General features: G+C 45.7%; 2 protein-coding genes across 5 annotated transcripts in view; one reads left to right on the forward strand and one right to left on the reverse strand.

Moving 5' to 3' along the window:
- CHLSN (cholesin) overlaps nt 1-18,071 on the reverse strand; it is a 420,909-nt gene that overhangs the window by 73,788 nt on the left and 329,050 nt on the right. The window lies entirely within an intron of this gene.
- The window catches only part of GPR146 (G protein-coupled receptor 146), a 64,248-nt gene continuing 57,355 nt past the window's right edge, over nt 11,179-18,071 (forward strand). The window contains exon 1 of one of the 2 annotated variants that reach the window (XM_075319188.1): nt 11,179-11,767. The gene's annotated coding sequence lies outside the window, so the exon portion shown is untranslated. The remainder of the gene's footprint in view (nt 11,768-18,071) is intronic. The other variant, XM_075319186.1, reaches the window with a different exon arrangement.

Genomic DNA, 18,071 nt, shown 5'->3' on the forward strand with positions numbered 1-18,071 from the left:
AGGCGCCGGACCGAAGAGAGGAGGCGCCGGACCGAAGAGAGGAGGCGCCGGACCGAAGAGAGGAGGCGCCGGACCGAAGAGAGGAGGCGTCGGACCGAAGAGAGGAGGCGCCGGACCGAAGAGAGGAGGCGTCGGACCGAAGAGAGGAGGCGCCGGACCGAAGAGAGGAGGCGTCGGACCGTAGAGAGGAGGCGCCGTACTGAAGAGAGGAGGCGCCGGACCGAAGAGAGGAGGCGCCGGACCGTAGAGAGGAGGCGTCGGACCGAAGAGAGGAGGCGCCGGACCGTAGAGAGGAGGCGTCGGACCGAAGAGAGGAAGCGTCGGACCGTAGAGAGGAGGCACCGGACCGTAGAGAGGAGGCGTCGGACCGTAGAGAGGAGGCGCCGGACCGAAGTGAGGAGGCGCCGGACCGAAGAGAGGAGGCGCCGGACCGAAGAAAGGAGGCGTCGGACCGTAGAGAGGAGGTGCCGGACCAAAGAGAGGAGGCGCCGGACCGAAGAGAGGAGGCGCCGGACCGAAGAGAGGAGGCGCCGGACCGAAGAGAGGAGGTACAGGTCCGCAAAGCAGCGAGACGCATCAGACCGCCCCGCCCCCCTAGGTGAGTACTAGAAAAGTGTGTTGTTACATTGTACAGAGCGGCCTGGGATCTTATATACAGTATTCTATAATGCTGTATATAAGGGCTCACTGGTGAGCAGCTTATAGTCGCCAAATCTGGTGACAGGTTCCCTCTTGTAGACAAGCCTGTTTCTGCCTTTTTCTATCTCATCAGCACATTAGTGGAATTGTATTCTTAGCTGTAGAGTTAGCCAAGTCCAGAACATTCTTCTTACAGGTCCGTCTTATGGCCGGTCAATACTGAGACTGTATTATGGAAGAAAACCTTGGCTTTCCAATCTCTATGCAGATTTCTTGCGGAATATAAAGATTTCAGACTCTGAATAGGGTCTTTATTTCAGCCGGTGTCTGCTGATGACTATCTAAGTTTTGGTAAAAGCACTTTTGTTTCATCTTCACTAAAGTGGGAATTTCCTTTCACTTTTGTTTTTTTAAGAGCAACCGAGCTTCCATAAATAAAGCAGGCTTATCCAGGCGTACAAATAGCAATAATTCATGTCACGCCGACCCCGATACCTTTGGGGAATTCAGAATAATACAATTTTAAACAAAGTCCTCAAACTTGGAAGAGAGGATCATGTCGGATGCGAAGGAGCTGACACTTTCTTATGTTTCTTTTATTCCCCTACAAAAATATTCATCTTATTGCCAGAAGGTATAAAACACATCGACAGAGCCTAAGGTCATTAGATGATGATGATATCTCAAGAGCCTCTCCGGGCAACATCCTGTATATAAAAAGTCATACATCTGAGAAAAACTCAGCCCAATTTCCTATTTTTGGCCGGATCAAACAATATTCTAAGGTTTGGAGGATCTCCTTACTATCCTGGGAAAAAAAGAGGGATTGGGCATGCTAAATTTCAACATGTCCAACCTTTTTTTTTTTCTTCTTTTTCAAAGAGTTAACCTATTGAATTTGTATTTTTCTTTCTTTATCCACTAAAGCATAAGCCATTTTTATAGTGTAGGGTGATATATTTATATATTGTAGCTATTGACTTTACATATGCACATAGCAACAGATGAGAGCCTATATTGCAACCACAATACCCAACCCCCACCCGAATCATAATTCGATCCCTATATAATCACCCTATTGTTTGTTTCAGTAGACAGAGATTCTGGGACTTGCGGGCTATATCACGGTCACAGATATTTCTCCAGACCCTCCATACTACCCCCCGGCCAAGCATGTATAGGTTTTCGATGGAGAGAAGGGAATTGCAAGATGTCTATCACTTTGGCTTATCTCCTTTAAAAGGGTGCTTATTTAAAATAATATTTTACCTCACATAAATAATGTTTTATCTCACAGAAAGAATCAGCTGTGATCACAAGCTACACTGTCTATATAATCTCTTTGTCTTCCTTGTAAGATGCCTATGACTTTGTCTTATCTCCTTTAAAAGGGAGCTTGTTTGGGGGGAAAAAAAAAGAAAAAAACAATGTTCTACCTCACAGAAAGAATCAGCTGTGATCACAAGTTGTTCTGTCTATATAGTCTCTCTTGCTTCCTTGTAAGACGCCTGTGACTTTGGCTTATCTCCGTTAAAAGGGTGTTTGTTTAAAAACAATGTTTTACCTCACAGAAATATTGCACCTCAGAAGAATCAGCTGTGATCCCAAGTTGTTCTGTCTATATAGTCTCTCTTGATTCCTTGTAAGACACCTCTGACTTTGGCTTAGCTCCTTTAAAAGGGTGTTTGTTTAAAAACAATGATTTACCTCACAGAAATAATGTTTTACCTCTCAGAAAGAATCAGCTGTGATCCCAAGCTGCCCTGTCCATATAATCTCTTTTGCTTCCTTCTTTGGCCAGGGAGCTGTGATACAGTTAGGTCCAGAAATATTTGGACAGTGACACAAGTTTTGTTATTTTAGCTGTTTACAAAAACATGTTCAGAAATACAATTATATATATAATATGGGCTGAAAGTGCACACTCCCAGCTGCAATATGAGAGTTTTCACATCCAAATCGGAGAAAGGGTTTAGGAATCATAGCTCTGTAATGCATAGCCTCCTCTTTTTCAAGGGACCAAAAGTAATTGGACAAGGGACTCTAAGGGCTGCAATTAACTCTGAAGGCGTCTCCCTCGTTAACCTGTAATCAATGAAGTAGTTAAAAGGTCTGGGGTTGATTACAGGTGTGTGGTTTTGCATTTGGAAGCTGTTGCTGTGACCAGACAACATGCGGTCTAAGGAACTCTCAATTGAGGTGAAGCAGAACATCCTGAGGCTGAAAAAAAAGAAAAAATCCATCAGAGATAGCAGACATGCTTGGAGTAGCAAAATCAACAGTCGGGTACATTCTGAGAAAAAAGGAATTGACTGGTGAGCTTGGGAACTCAAAAAGGCCTGGGCGTCCACGGATGACAACAGTGGTGGATGATCGCCGCATACTTTCTTTGGTGAAGAAGAACCCGTTCACAACATCAACTGAAGTCCAGAACACTCTCAGTGAAGTAGGTGTATCTGTCTCTAAGTCAACAGTAAAGAGAAGACTCCATGAAAGTAAATACAAAGGGTTCACATTTAGATGCAAACCATTCATCAATTCCAAAAATAGACAGGCCAGAGTTACATTTGCTGAAAAACACCTCATGAAGCCGGCTCAGTTCTGGAAAGTATTCTATGGACAGATGAGACAAAGATCAACCTGTACCAGAATGATGGGAAGAAAAAAGTTTGGAGAAGAAAGGGAACGGCACATGATCCAAGGCACACCACATCCTCTGTAAAACATGGTGGAGGCAACGTGATGGCATGGGCATGCATGGCTTTCAATGGCACTGGGTCACTTGTGTTTATTGATGACATAACAGCAGACAAGAGTAGCCGGATGAATTCTGAAGTGTACCGGGATATACTTTCAGCCCAGATTCAGCCAAATGCCGCAAAGTTGATCGGACGGCGCTTCATAGTACAGATGGACAATGACCCCAAGCATACAGCCAAAGCTACCCAGGAGTTCATGAGTGCAAAAAAGTGGAACATTCTGCAATGGCCAAGTCAATCACCAGATCTTAACCCAATTGAGCATGCATATCACTTGCTCAAATCCAGACTTAAGACGGAAAGACCCACAAACAAGCAAGACCTGAAGGCTGCGGCTGTAAAGGCCTGGCAAAGCATTAAGAAGGAGGAAACCCAGCGTTTGGTGATGTCCATGGGTTCCAGACTTAAGGCAGTGATTGCCTCCAAAGGATTCGCAACATAATATTGAAAATAAAAATATTTTGTTTGGGTTTGGTTTATTTGTCCAATTACTTTTGACCTCCTAAAATGTGGAGTGTTTGTAAAGAAATGTGTACAATTCCTACAATTTCTATCAGATATTTTTGTTCAAACCTTCAAATTAAACGTTACAATCTGCACTTGAATTCTGTTGTAGAGGTTTCATTTCAAATCCAATGTGGTGGCATGCAGAGCCCAACTCGCGAAAATTGTGTCACTGTCCAAATATTTCTGGACCTAACTGTATGTACTGACCATGCTCCTGGATGGTCAGACACAGGCATTACACAGTACATAACAGGGATACATTTATAACATTATGTCAGCATAGAAACTTTTTTTAAAGATATTCAATTTTGTTTACTTATTTTAATTTCTCTTCTCCTCTTTCTGTTCTCCATGCTTAGTGTGGCACACACATACACACAATGCAAACATTGACTCAACTTCTCCCCTTTTCATCTGGTTTCAGGTGTGATTTTCATATTGCCCACACCTGTTACTTGCCTTAGGTGAGTTTGAATGAGCATCACATATATCTATACATCATGTATATCTAATAAAATATGATATGTTGTTTTTTTAATAGGGATTGTTTGTGTTGGCTTAATATGAAAAACTCTAATCAAAAGTAAAAAAAAAAAAAAAAAAAAAAATGGCCGAGTTTTGTTATCTGACTTTTCTGTGGACATCACTCATCGTAAGACAACATCATGAATGGGTTCAGCTGTGTGGCTGAGGACAAAAGGACGCCATGAAAGATGTATACAGCCAGTATGTGGCTTGTGTGGAACAGTGCCAGCCGAAAGTGAAATTAAATATGCATCCCTTATGTTTAAGGCACCATTAAAATAAAACCGTGAACTCATGAATGGGATTAATTTAATAGCGGTTATATTAGTTCATGTGTGTTAAAATATTATAATATAGAACATATGTATTTATTCAGAGTAATAACGATAACAAGAGGGGAAATAAAAGGGGCATTAGGCAAAGATATAGTTAAGCCGTGCCATAGATTTGCCCAGTAAAAAATGGACAAAGTAATCTGCAATGATAATTTGTCCTGGTGGGATAGTGGTAGTAATCTGCAATGATAATTTGTCCTGGTGGGATAGTGGTAGTAATCTGCAATGATAATTTGTCCTGGTGGGATAGTGGTAGTAATCTGCAATGATAACTTGTCCTGGTGGGATAGTGGCAGTAATCTTCTGAAGGCAAAATGTAGAGGCAGCATATGTTTTTGTAATACTGCATGACTGTATGGTATTAGTGCAGAATACTGTACCCTGGAGCAGAAAACAAGATATAATGGCATATGTGAACGCAAAGGAGAATAAAAGGATATTCCTCTGGTCTAAGTTGGGTAAAGGGGGGTCTATGGGTATGTTTGATGTGGGGGCCGTTACTCACCGCTCTTGGTTCCTTCTCTCCTTTCAGCCAGTACTCTATGTTACTCCTATGCAACTCAGCTCTGCTACACCGGTTCCTAATCAGCTTGCCAATGGATTACAATTCTGCTACACTTCTGCTACATTGGTTTGTGTGATTCCAGTTGCCATCTTGCCACATCCACCTCCATTGTTCCAACTGGCCCACCCTGCTGCATCAACCCCATCTGTCCGTGCTGCATGACAACTGCTCCTCTGCACCAAGGGCTTTGCGGATGCATCTCTCAAGGTGAGACATAAACAGAGGCACATGGCATCTAATGCTAAACAATATACTGCGATAGCAGCCTAACCCTGCAAAAAAAAATACCGCCAACAAACTGCCTAGCACACACAGACTTTTGAGTTACCTAAATAATTAAAGGGAATCTATCAGCTGGTTTTTGATATGTAATCTGAAGACAGCATGCTGTAGGGGTTAACACGGAGATTTCAGAGATGTGTCTCTTATCACACTGTGTGCAGTTGTTTACCTGCAGTGTTTGTTTAAGCTCCAGGAGATTATAATTTTTGGACTGGGTCAGCTAGTGTAGCACGCCCCCTGCTCTGATTAGCAGTTCACCATCTATAGACTTTGTATATAGAAAGTCTGGTGTGGGCAGGGACATCTTTTTCAGGTCTGCTGCATTGCTAAGGGTACCTTCACACTTAGCGATGCAGCAGCGATCCGACCAGCGATCTGACCTGGTCAGGATCGCTGCTGCATCGCTACATGGTCGCTGGTGAGCTGTCAAACAGGCAGATCTCACCAGCGACCAGTGAACAGCCCCCAGCCAGCAGCGACGTGCAAGCGACGCTGCGCTTGCACGGAGCCGCCGTCTGGAAGCTGCGGAGACTGGTAACTAAGGTAAACATCGGGTATGGTTACCCGATGTTTACATTAGTTACCAGTGCACACCGCTTAGCTGTGTGAGCAGGGAGCAGGGAGCCGCGCACACTGAGCGCTGGCTCCTTGCTCTCCTAGCTACAGTACACATCGGGTTAATTAACCCGATGTGTAATGCAGCTACATGTGCAGAGAGCAGGGAGCCGCGCACACTGCTTAGCGCTGGCTCCTTGCTCTCCTAGCTGCTGTACACATCGGGTTAATTAACCCGATGTGTACAGCAGCTACATGTGCAGAGAGCCGGAGCCGGCAGCACAGGCAGCGTGAGAGCTGCAGAGGCTGGTAACTAAGGTAAATATCGGGTAACCACCTTGGTTACCCGATGTTTATCTTGGATACAGCTTACCGCAGCTGCCAGATGCCGGCTCCTGCTCCCTGCTCGCTTCATTTGTCGCTCTCTCGCTGTCACACACAGCGATCTGTGTGTCACAGCAGGAGAGCGGCTTTGAAGAAAACGAACCAGGGCTGTGTGTAACGAGCAGCGATCTCGCAGCAGGGGCCAGATCGCTGCTCAGTGTCACACACAGCGAGATCGCTAATGAGGTCACTGCTGCGTCACAAAAAGCGTGACTCAGCAGCGATCTCGGCAGCGAGCTCGCTGTGTGTGAAGCACCCCTAAATCTAAAATCTCTGATTGTGTCACAACCACTACATCCAGTAATCTAAGTGATACACTGTTGGATTCAGGATCCCTGTGCCTACCTCTTTCTGTGTGCAAATGAGGAAGCAAAAATCTGATGACAGATTTCCTTTAAAAAGACAACATTTAAAGAGAACTTATTTTGAAAATGGTGTCTAATCTGCAGCCAGGATGTTACAGATCCGGAGGAGCTGACCAGAATGAAATATACATTTGTGGGAAAAGATTCAGTAAAACTTGCATTTAATTAATTGAATTACCTATTTTTTGTACGTATGAGTCCATTGGGTGGTGCTACTCAGTGATTGACAGTCCTCCCTGTATGTTTGTGTGACGCCCTGGCACCGCCAGGTGGTCACAGAAGTACACAACACCCTACATATCACCTTCCCACACAAGGTTCCATCAGCCACAAAATCCTAGCCACCCCCCCCAGGGTAGGAAGGACACACCAGTGGTCAGGACCAGGCGGATTGGGAGCGCCCACCTAGTGGTCTTGAGGATCCGGGGGCGGGAACACAGTAGATTGAGTTTGGAGTTGAAGTGGAGAGGACTGACAGTGACAGACTGTCAAAGGAAAGCTGAGCCAAGTGAAGGGTAGTGGCCCTGGTCTACTGGCTGGGTGGCAAACAGTGGACCGTGTCCAGAGGTGACGGGAATACGGTCGCGGGAAATCCAGAGTGGACCGGGAGAGGGTTGGAGCCCGCCGGTACCGACAGCGGAGATCTGGTCCAGAAATCGTGCACAGGCGGGGTACTTGGACCCTAGTTAGAAGACGGTTGCAAGCCCCTTCTCTAATTCACCAGGCCAGGGGCAGGTTTCAAGCCTAGATCCAGAAATGTTAGCCCAGATATAGCGAAACGGCAGCCCACCGCGGGGGATTGGGTATCCACAAACACCCACTGAAATCCCAAGGGTCATTTTTCGCGGGAACATCTCCCAGCCAGAACATACTGGGAGTGGACTTCCCCGTTCCAGACGGAGTCGTCCGAAAGTGAGGAAAATTACAGAGTGTGGGAGGAAGGGACATCGGTACACCAGCCGGGTGTGGGACCAGAGTACATCCAGATGCGGCAGCCGGCCACTGACACCTTGGTTTACCAACGGACTTGTGTGCAATTATTCCACAGTGAGTACACCAACACTCCCCGGTCCGGCCCGGCGCGCCACCTACGGCCTGCATCACTCCCATGTTCTGGACACTGAGCCCCGGGGCATCAATCCCTACCCACGGACGGACGGCACATTTGTGCATGTAGAGATAGCTGTCAATCACAGGGTAGGACCGCCCACTGGACTCCAAAGGTGATTCATGAATGTATAAAATACAAAAATGATACTGAATCTTTCCCCACAATCCTATATGTCATTCTGCACAACTTCTCCTTCTCTATGCCGTGCTGTCCATGTAAATTGTGACATATTCCTTTTAAGGCCCTGTGCGCACAGTGCAGTTGTAATGCGTTTTTTTGATGCAGTTTATCTTGCAGTATGCTGCACAAAATTGCATGTCTATCCTTAGCCCAGCAAAGTCTATGAGAAATCAGAAATGCTGTGTGCACGGTGCAGTTTTTGATGCTTTTTTGTGCAGTTTTTGATGCTTGTTTGTGCAGTTTGTTGCCCAAATCTGCATGTCTATCCTTTATATCAGCAAAGTCAATGACGATTCTGAAGTGCTTCTTTTTTCCTTGCAGTTTTTGGTGCAGTAAATAGAAGCAGAATGTCCATTGTTGGTGCGTTTCTTACGTCTTCCAGCCATTGACTTCACAATTGGCCACAAGGTGCATTTTTTTGGTGCAGAAAAGTTCTGCAGTGCGCGCGCATACCCTAAAGGCCCCGTCACACGCAACGACGTATCTGACGATATGTCGCCGGGGTCACTGATTCCGTGGCGCACATCCGGCATCGTTAGCAACGTTGTTGCATGTGACACCAACGAGTGACCGTTAACGATGGAAAATACTCACCAAATCGTCCATCGTTGACACCTCGTTCATTTTCAAAAAATTGTTGATTGTTGAGGACGCAGGTTGTTCGTCGTTGTGTGACACCCCAGGAACGACGAACTACAGCTTACCTGCGGCCGCCGGCAATGCGGATGGAAGGAGGTGGGCGGGATGTTCGTCCCGCTCATCTCCGCCCCTCCGCTTCTATTGGGCGGCCGCTTAGTGACGCCTCTGTGACGCCGCACGAACCGCCCCCTTAGAAAGGAGGCGGTTCGCCGGCAACCGCGACGTCGCTAGGCAGGTAAGTACATGTGACGGCTCCGAACAATATTGTGCGCCATGGGCAGCGATTTGCCCGTGATGCACAAACGATGGGGGCGGGTACGCTTGCTAGCGATATCGCTGCGTGTGACGAGACCATTAGGCTATGTGCCCACAGTTCTTTTTTTTCTGCACAGTGCTTATTTTTTCAGCACATGTCTTGGCAGGAAAAAAAAACCCTGCTTTTTTCATGCTTTTTGTGCTTCTTTTCATGCTGTTTTTCATGGTTCTCCTTATCTATTGAGATAGGGGAAAAAAGCAGTAAAAAAGCAGAAACAATTGACATGCTGCTTTTTTTTCAGCAACAAAAAAGCAAGGAAAAAAGAAGCAGCGTGGGCACAGCACGTCACGATTCTCACAGACTTTGCTGGGATGATTTTTCCTTGCTTTTTAAAGATTAAAAAAACATGAAAAAAAGCCCTGTGGGCACATAGCCTTATGCCATGTAGCAGATTTTTTCCTGCACAAAAAAAGCATGTTTTGGCAGGAAAAGCTGCTGAAAAAAGCGTGCTTTTTTGCTTCTTTTCATGATTTTTTTTTCTTGCTTCTTCATATCTATTGGGATAGGGAAAACGCAGGGGAAAAAAAAGCAGAACATGCTGCTTCTATTTCAGCAACAAAAAACTGCAAGGAAAAAAGAAGCAACGTGGGCACAGCAAGTCAGGATTCTCATAGACTTTGCTAGGATGCTTTTTCCTTGCTTTCACTGATTAAAAGAAGCAAGGAAAAAAGCATGAAAAAAGCAACGTGGGCACAAAAGTAGCTCTCTCTTCCTATGTGGTCCAAAAAAAAGATAGTAAAAAAAATTAACACATTTGGAAACGATCCAAACTAATAAAATACCATCATTTTATATCATTTTTCACACACGATAAATGTAAAAAAGAAAGTCAGAATTTCTGTTTTTGGGTATCTCACCCCTAGGAAATAAAGAAAGAGCAAAAAGTGATCGAAAAATCCTATATATACCACAATTTCCTCCCTGATGAAGCGGTGTCCACAGGGGTATTATTTTACTCTGCGAAACGTACGTTGGAGGTCTAGGGGGCTTGTTTTCATGGGGGATCCCCTCTATTGGGAACTATGGCTTTTTTGCACTTAGCACTTTGCAAGTGTTGTTTCTTTACTTGCAGGACATTATAACTGTTTTGTGATGATCGCATGTAATAGAGTGGATCTTATATATGCACTGCATCTACAGCAGCTTCATGGTTAGCCTTACATCAATTGCACTTGGCACTTTATAACTACTTTATGCTGCTGTATTTGCACTGCATCCGCTATTGCACCCAGCATTTTATGACTATTTATTTATTATATGCAGCTACATTTACATTGCGCTTGTAATATTTGCTAGTTAGGATATTATATTTGCATTCCATCTACCTCTGATCTTTCCTGTATATGCTGCAGCCATTCCCTTGGGGCCACCACTTCTTTCCCCCCCCCCCATTGTTGTCTTTTATGGTGTTTTACATGGCCATTTTTTCTTTTTTGTGTCTTGTCTATTCTATACATTAATAAACTTTGTTATTGTTTTGCACCATTTATTACTCCAGGTTCTCTTGTTTTTTCATATCATTCAGGAGTATGTGCTTGACACGTGTTTGCCCCATTGTGGGCACCCGTGCCGTGTTATATGATAAGTTATGGTTACGAGGTATAGTTTTCTCAATATACCACAATAGTATCAATAAAAACTATAAAAAAAATAAAAAATACAAGCCCTTGGAACACGATGACAACCCAACATGGCAAAATATGTTTGGGCTATATTGCTGTTGTATGTAAAGCGTTATGGAATTAATAGCACTGTACATAAGTGAATAAATAATATTATATTGGATCGTTTTAAAAGACTGGTGAATTGGTCATTGACTTTTTGCCTGGTAGTGGAAAGAATAAAGGTTGATCCGATATTCATTCTCGCTTTTTCGGACCACAAGATCACAGCTCCTTGAGAAAGGGAGGAGAAAGCTGTGGCCAATACGGCGCCCCTCCTTTGCTTCACCTTCTGCAAACCCGCTGTATGAAAATAAGAGTGTATGGGACTCCCCCACCCTCCGGTGAGAGGAGTACAGAGCGTAGGCAGAGTGCCAGTCAGCATGACCACAGTGTGCATTGACTCTGTTTAATGAAAGCCAGGAAAGAACACATTACACAGTGTTTCTTTAGAGAGCCAGCTAGCCTTCAGTGATTGCAATCAATAAAAACACTCTGCAAGGGGCCCACAGGGGGAGCGAAGGAGAGACACAGATTGAGAGAGAGCAAGAGAGGGAGAGATCTCTGCTGAGTTTGCCTGACACTCTCTCCCTTCCCCCTCCAACAAAAACAAGTGGAACTTTGGAAGTCAGAAGACAAGCTGGTCTCCTTTCAAAAGACAGAACAGCTCAGCGTTTCCCCCTCGGATGGATCCATGCAAGATTCGGGACTGACTTGTTCTTAAGCCCTGGGATGTGAGACTTCCAACAAGTGCAGCATCTTCGAAACACAGCCCATTCCCAGAAACGGTGACGACGAGAGGACGAAGAGAAAGCCATGGGATGGGATCCAGTAAAACAATTACAGGATGGCTAATACTGTCCAAAAATACAGGGTGATCTACTGGTATTTACCAGAAGAGGCTGCATGTGCCAGGAGGCTGCCGGTAAAGGTAAGCAGAAAATGTAAGTCATAGAATCCTACTAGTCATGTTTTCTATATTCCTATATGATTACTTCTATGAATTGTATCACTACTTGGGACGTCATGACCCTGAGTATTATTAGGAGACTATTCCTTGAGTACATCAAACCTTACGACTTTCCGTAATTATAGTGTCAGGCGATATATCCGAATAATCGAAAATATGGTAACTTGTTTAAAGCCCGGATTCGGAATGGATGCATCCTGATTGTGTGCACATTTCCTATGCCATGGCACAATGCATGCCAGTTAGAGAGGACAACTTGTGACAGTTTACATGCATCGTCAATGGATGAATGAATTACATCACCTGCGAATTATGAAGACCGTAACTAGATTTAGGAAAAATCTCTAGAATTTACTATGCAAATAATCTCTTTAGAGAGGAAGAGGACTTGAACTCTAGTGCCATATTAGATTCCCAGAGGGGCATTGCATGGCCAATAAGTCTCTTTACACTGACTTTGCATTCTACAAAAGAATAAACATTGTGAACTTAAACTCTGGTGCCATATTATTTAGATATAAATAATAATAATTATTTGCATTCTACACAAGAAGAAATGTTCCAGACATGAACTTCAGTGCCATATTATTTAGATTCCCAGAGGGGCATTGCATGACCAATAAGTCTCCTTACACTAACTTTGCATTCTATACAAGAAGAAATGTTCCAGACTTGAACTCTAGTGGAATATTATTTAGATTTCCAGAGGGGCATTGCATGGCAAATAAGTCTCCTTACACTGACTTTGCATTCTACACAAGAAGAAAATTGCGGACTTGAAGTCTAGTGCATATTATTTAGATTCCTAGAGGGGCATTGCATGGCCAATAAGTCTCCTTGCACTAATTTTACATTATATACAAGAAGAAATATTCCAAACTTGAACTTTAGTGCATTTTATTTAGATTCCCAGAGGGGCATTGCATGGCCAATAAGTCTCCTTTCACTAACTTTGCATTCTACACAAGAAGAAATGTTCCAGACTTAAACTCTAGTGTCATATTATGCAGACTGCTAGAGGGGCATTGCATGGCCAATAAGTCTCCTTGCACTAATTTTACATTATATACAAGAAGAAATATTCCAAACTTAAACTCTAGTGTCATATTATTTAGATTGCATAGCCAATAAGTCTCCTTACACTAACTTTGCATTCTACACAAGAAGAAACGTTCCCCCTTAGAATTTACTAGGGATGCGATGAATGCCCTTTTATTATGTCACATGTGCAACCAAAACAAACATTCAATGAGAGCAGCGGGACCTAGTCAAAATTCAGGAAACTTCCCGGGCCCTGCAGTTGCTGTGTAATCAGTACTACAACACTTGCCATCAACATGCCATGCTGAGACTTGTGGTACCATCCACATACTGTATTTGCCCAGCCTGTACATAGATGATTTTTTTTTAACCCTACCATTTCAACAATGGGCTGGAAAGAAGAAACTGTAAGGTTAAAGCAGACAACTTTTTGTAGGTGCTGACATCACATAATATTTGCCCCCAATAGAGATGTAACACCCCCCCCCAAAAAAAAACAAATTATTGCAATACTGATAAGACAATTGCAAATTGAATGATTTTTGACAGTCAACTCATGAGGTTGGGAGATACATATTGAACCCATTTTTATATATTTTTTTTTTTTTTTAAAAAAACTTTATAACTTTATTTGTTTTTCTGTGCAGTTTAGAAGAAGGCGCTGCTTGCTTGAAGAATGTGAGCCGGGCTGTTTGCACTGAGCTGTGTGTGTAAAGCTTCAGTTTCATGCTCCAGGGGGTGGTGAGGACGGCTGATGACATGAATGCACATTGACTAAGTTTTCAATGTCACCAGTGTGGGGTTGTGAGTGCCCTCCCCTGAGTGGGAAGGAACAGCAAGACAAGTAGATCCTCTCAGTGTTATTGTAAGACTGCGCCGAAGACAGAGGGGAGGGAAGACAAAAAAGGCCAAATTTCTCCGAGGCTGTACTCATTTTGAGAGTCTGCCAGATTCTAATGTGTTACACATGCTTACACTAGAAATACCGTACTCTGGAGCCGTTCCTCCATTCTTAAATTACACGGCCTTGCATGCAAAACATACTGCACGGGGGTGATAATAGTCACTCAGCTCATATATACAGGCACATTTCTACGTACAGATAGAAAGTTATGGTTCTCCGAGACTTGGCGACCTATTTTGGGGGGGACCGGATGACCATGCAAGTTGTATGAGGGCCCTTGACTCTCCCTTAGGCCTAATACACACGGCGTGAAAATCGGAGCGAGTGGGATGCGATAAAACTAAAATTAGCCTGTGTGCCAGCACCCATGAGCGATTATTTTCTCAGCCCTAATCGGACCAAGAAAACAATCGCAACTGATGCGACTGTTATGCGTTCCTTGTTTCTCTCGCACCCATTCAAGTCTATGGGGCGAGAGAAAAATCTCACTGCACTCGCAGTACACTGGTGTACCGCGAGTGCAGGGCGAGAATGGCAATAGCCGGCTACGGAGGAGAGAGGGAGATAAATCCCACCCTCCCCTCCTCAGAGCCAACCCTCCCCTCCGCAGCGTCGGCCTGCCCCTCCTCAGTGCCGGCCTGCCATCACATGATCGGACCTCAGTCGCAGGGACACTCGGCTCCTGCTGTGCTGCCAGCGTGAGTCGAATGTCATGCGAGGATCACAGTAGATCCCCGTGTGGCCCCGGCCTTACTACACTTAAAGTTGTGGAGGGGAGAAAATTTGGACATTTGGTATTTCAATGCTCAATCCTTTTGTTTTCAAGAATAAGAGGAGACAATTAAAGGGAACCTGTCACCGAATGTTTATAATACTCACCTAAGGGGCTGTGCGGTACATACTGGTCGGATGGGTGTCTCCGTTCTCCGGGTCCGCAACTCCTCTTTCGGCCATCTTTGTCCTCCTTTTTCTGAAGTTAGTGTGGAAAACGCATTCTACATCATCCACACTGGCCGGCATTGAGGTCCTGCACAGGCGCACTTTGATCCACACTGAGTAGGGCAGATCAAAGTATTGCAGTGCGCCTGCGCGGGACCTCAATGTCGGCTTGTGTGTATGATGTAGAACGAGTCATCCACACTAGCTTCAGAAGGAGGATAAAGATGGCTGAAAGAGGAGGCACGGACCCGGAGACGCCCATCTGACCAGTCTGCTCTGCATAGACCGTAAGGTGAGTATTATAAACATCCGATGACAGGTTCCCTTTAAGGGCTTTCTGACAAAACATGAATGCTTGACCAAGACGAACGCTCATGTGCATAGGAGAATCGGGAAAGATGGAGAACGTATTTCTCCAAAAATAAGCCCTAGAATAATTTGACAGGATTTTTGGAGTATGCCTGAAATATAAGCCCTATTCCAAAAATAATCCCTAGTTACAGTCAGACACCGAGTTAGGGGACGTCAAACTGCACAATTTCTCAGGGCCCCACTCTCTTAGGGACCCCAACATTTGTATTCCAAGGTTAAGATTAAGGACCTTTGATGACTTCACTGTCATGTGACCAAAAGTCTCATAGTTGCAGGAGTCGAAAAGAACTGAACAGGAGAGAGGCCGGTATACAGGACTGGTATTTAGGAGAAGAGAGAGCAAACTGGGCAATTACACAAAGCCCCCTGCGTGTATATTCTGATGATAAGACTTATTAAGGACCTTTGTGAAATGATGGCATGTGACCAAAGGTCTCTTAATTGCTGGTGTCTAAAGCAGAAAAGGAGACAGGCTGGCATGTATGTGCAGTGAGTGTGTATGTGTGTGTTGTAGCGGGGTGGGGGTCCCCCAAGACTACAAAGACGCCGTGACTCAAATAGTCTGATCCAAACAGCTTTATTGCCCTTGCTGTACATGTAAATTCATCCGGAACACAGCCGGGTTATGCACCGTCCATATGGGTCCCCGTCACACAAGCACCCCTTTCCGTAGGAGACGGTCTTACGATGCCCCGTTCGGCTGTTCCAGGAGGGTCCACAAACTTATAAGCGCTCCACGCCGGCTCTGCAGCTTACAGAGCAGACTCTATTACAAGTTCATAGCGGAAGTTAACCACTTTCCTTACTCTCTGGCCCCTGCCAGCAGACACCTCTAGCTGAGGTTCCCTCGCGGCCCCAGGGCCCTCTGCAGACCACTGGGTCTGGGTCTCCTCCAGGAGAGGCTCGGCCTTACAGCCCTCGTCTGGCTGCACTCACCTCAGTCTTAATAACGGAGTCCTGTGCTCAGCCTCCACACAGGTTGCTCCCTGCAGAGTTCTCGGCTCTGCTCTCCCTCTCTCCCAGCACACACACGCTGGAAGTCTAGAGCTAGTCTCTATCTAGACTGCCCTAGACACACTCCACCCAGGTTCTGAGACTGGATTGCTTTAACCCCTCGAGCCACACCCACAGGTGGAGGTCTGTGAATCTCAGCCCTGCAGAGCACCTTGGGATTATTAAAGGGAACCTGACCCTTATGTGTAGCAAGAAGCCTTTGTGGACTACAAGTCCCATAGCAACCTTTCTCGTCTAGATATCGCAGATACCTTCTCCACTGTGATATATAGCGACCATTTACCACGTTGGTGGTCGCTACGTCACATATCCCCCCCCTCTGTTCAAACATGTAGGGTTGAACACTCGATACCCTACAGGGGCCCGGAGACAGGGCATCCGGGCCACAGTGCGCTAACAGGCAAGAGGGCCCTTCAGGACCCCCTCGAGCTTCTGGTCTCACCGGACCGTCTGTCACCAAACCCTGCGCAGGAAACCCACTATTCAGACACGGTCCCCGGCCAGACCCATCCCACCAAGGCTGTCGCCCAAGGCCAGTGCAAGAGGGAGATTTTCCCTTAGTTGGCACCATCGTCCTGTCAGTCCCTGAGCTAACCTGACCACTAGGGGCCTCACTATCGAGGGGCCTCCGCGGGGATATGATAGAAGAGACGCCATAACTAGGACCTCCGCATGAGCCGTTCACAGATCTCTCGTGGGCTCTTCTTCCCGGGCATCGTCGTCTGGGTCTCGGATAGCGTACTTTCTTGTCAGCGTCTTTGGCTAATGATGCAGCACTCCTTTCATTCAGTCCTTCGGATTGTGTCTCGCAGGACGGAGACCCTTCAGAGTCCGTACTATAGCCTGACAAATATCCGGGTCCTCTGTGACCCCGGCTCATTTTATCAACAGACTTTCTTTCGCCCTCTGAGGTAACCCGTTCATCGGGCGGGCTACCTTGCTCTTCTGGGCCATAGCCCCTATATGGTCGCCATCCCACACCAACTTGGCGGAGTTGGTTCGCAATTCTCTGTCTTTCTAAATTCAACTGTTGTAAGTCATCCAAGTACCCCAGGCGGTATTCTAGGAGGACTCGCATATCTGCAACACACTGTCGTTCCCGTAATGGCACCGGGAACCATACCGACTTCACAGGGTATCCTGGCTTCATTATGAATATCAATTCTTACTCTCGTCACGCCGGTCTTATCAACCATCTCCTGCATGGCTCTTCCATGTCGTCCAATAAGCCTCATAACCATCTCTTTGGGCACTTGAATGCTCTCTTCAACAAACTCCAATAACCGTCGAGCTGTCTTCACCGCTTCTGCAGTTTTTCCATAGATACGGAAGGTTCCGCTGTCTTTTTCGAAGAGTACAGCTGTAACCCCTGGAACCTCCCTGGCTTGCTTAACGTTATTTCTTAGCGCTCTCAATGCCAGCCCGATCAATGTTGTCTTCACAACCACCACCTCGTGAAACCCTGTGGTCAGCTGCGCCAAGCGTCTGGCGTCTGCATCCTTCCTGGCAGTGATGAGCCACTTCGTACGAAGACACCAGAGGTGCAAGTCACTTAGGATGGCCACTCGCTTCTTTGTGACGTCACTAAAAGAGCACACCACCAACTGATTAGACTCTGCGGCAAAGTACGCTTTACAGGCCCCTACTGCCTTCTGGAATCTCTCATGCACCCTCTCACTGGCACAGCCTTCTCGTAAGTCTTCCGGCACGTCTATCCAGCACTTGAAGACTGGTTTGCTTCCTTCACTGTTAAGGACACTAGACTGGTCCTGAAGTCTCTTGTCTTCCTCCATATTCTTGGTCTTACCCACTGAGTCAGTCAGGTTCTCAGCTCCTGATGAGACCTTACGTCCAATTTTCACCTCTTCCTCAGAGGCTCTTTCCATTTTTATAGCACCAGCCGTGTCTTGGGACTTCACTGCATTCCCTCCAACTTCCTCTTGGGTCTCTGCAGTGTCACCCTCTGCCAGGGTGTCACGCCCTTCAGCACGGTACTCTGTTCTTCCCA

This window comes from Anomaloglossus baeobatrachus, chromosome 7, assembly GCF_048569485.1.
Source record: "Anomaloglossus baeobatrachus isolate aAnoBae1 chromosome 7, aAnoBae1.hap1, whole genome shotgun sequence".
Lineage (NCBI taxonomy): Eukaryota > Metazoa > Chordata > Amphibia > Anura > Aromobatidae > Anomaloglossus > Anomaloglossus baeobatrachus.